The sequence below is a fragment of the Crocuta crocuta genome, unplaced genomic scaffold (genome assembly GCF_008692635.1).
Source record: "Crocuta crocuta isolate KB4526 unplaced genomic scaffold, BGI_CrCroc_1.0 scaffold475, whole genome shotgun sequence".
Taxonomy (NCBI): domain Eukaryota; kingdom Metazoa; phylum Chordata; class Mammalia; order Carnivora; family Hyaenidae; genus Crocuta; species Crocuta crocuta.
The window spans coordinates 1219469-1220893 of record NW_027529518.1 but is presented as its reverse complement, the minus strand read 5'-3'; the positions used below and the strand labels follow the sequence as shown (position 1 = coordinate 1220893).

At 36.1% G+C, this 1425-nt stretch overlaps 1 protein-coding gene and 1 pseudogene across 1 annotated transcript in view; one reads left to right on the top strand and one right to left on the bottom strand.

Moving 5' to 3' along the window:
* LOC144228910 (small ribosomal subunit protein eS26-like) overlaps positions 1–104 on the bottom strand; it is a 456-nt pseudogene extending 352 nt beyond the window's left edge.
* Positions 1–1425, top strand: part of GPC3 (glypican 3) — a 349971-nt gene that overhangs the window by 50634 nt on the left and 297912 nt on the right. The gene's annotated exons all lie outside the window — the stretch shown is intronic.

Genomic DNA, 1425 nt, shown 5'->3' with positions numbered 1-1425 from the left:
TAATGGCCTTGCCCTTGGGCACACGATAGGTGCAGTTGGTACGCAGGTTGCATGTGTCCATGGCCCTTTGTGGCACGACTGTTATTCTTTCTTTTCTTGGTCATCTTGGAAGCGAGGATCTGAGAGCAGATTTATAATTTTTATAATGAAAAAAAAAACATGAAAAGAAAATGCCTTTTATTACCATCTTAAATCTCTAAACCCACATGCCAAGGTGGGGCAAATTATTTTTTTCTGAGAACAAAAGTAATGTATTCGCATTATGGAAAGTGTTTGAAAAATAGAAAAAAAATAGGAAAAATAACAGCAATGGAGTATCGTAAAAAGTCCTTTTTTTTATTTAAGAGAGAGAAAGTATGTGCGTGTGAGCAGGGGAGAGGGGCAGAGGGAAAGAGAGAGAGGGAATCATAAGCAGGCCCCATGTCCAGTGTGGAGCCGGACGTGGGGCTTGATCCCACGATTCTGGGATCATGACCTGACCTGGAGTCAAGAGTCAGATGCTCAACTGACTTAGCCACCCGGGCATCCCTTAAAATGTCCTTGTAACTCTCTTCCTTGTCAGAAAGGCTTATTTGAACTACCACTGTAGTTTTTGTTACCTAACAAAATAGTGAGTGCTCCAACACTAGGTTAATACAAGATATTTAGAAATAGGTTCTAACATTTAGATGGCGTCTTCATACCTGATTTTTAGAAATGGAAGGGACTTCATACATCTCCTGGCTCAACCCCAGGTAAAGTTCAATAGTATTCTCTGCGAGGGACAGTTCTAACACATCTGAGACTCAGAGTCTATGTGACTTGTTCAGGTCACACAACCTGGAAATTTGTAACTGAATAGAATGAAGGACTTTCCAGATTTCCAGTTATATATCCAGTGAGGAAAGACATTTTTTACATTCTAGAGGTAGTGGCTTAAAAACATATTCCTCAAATTTGTTTTCTGGGAAAAAAAAAAGAATTAGCTTTTGTTTTCCTTTTCAGATACATAACCTTCACTCAAAAATATCTGGAGACAAATTAAATGTGTGTATGTGTGTGTGTGTGAGTGAAATGAGCAAATTACTTGAATTATTTGTTTTGGTGAAATATAAAATTGGTGCTTGTGTTTGAGAATATTTCCAAATTAAACTAAAAACCCCCTCTAATATTAAATAAATAATTGGTGTAATAATTCACGTAAGTTAATGTGTTCTGAGCATGTTTTAGAACTTCTTTCAAAAACTTAGAATTATTTGACTTATAATTTCTGAATTAAAAGGTAGCGTTTCAGTAGATGCCTTTAAATATATCAATCATAGAAATGGTTCTCTGGGTGGATTTTTATAGTGGTGTGTTTTTGGATTAAGTAGAAATATAATCATTCCTTTGATTCAAGCCGAAACTCCTGGAAAACCTATATGATCATCTTTATGAGCATTTTAT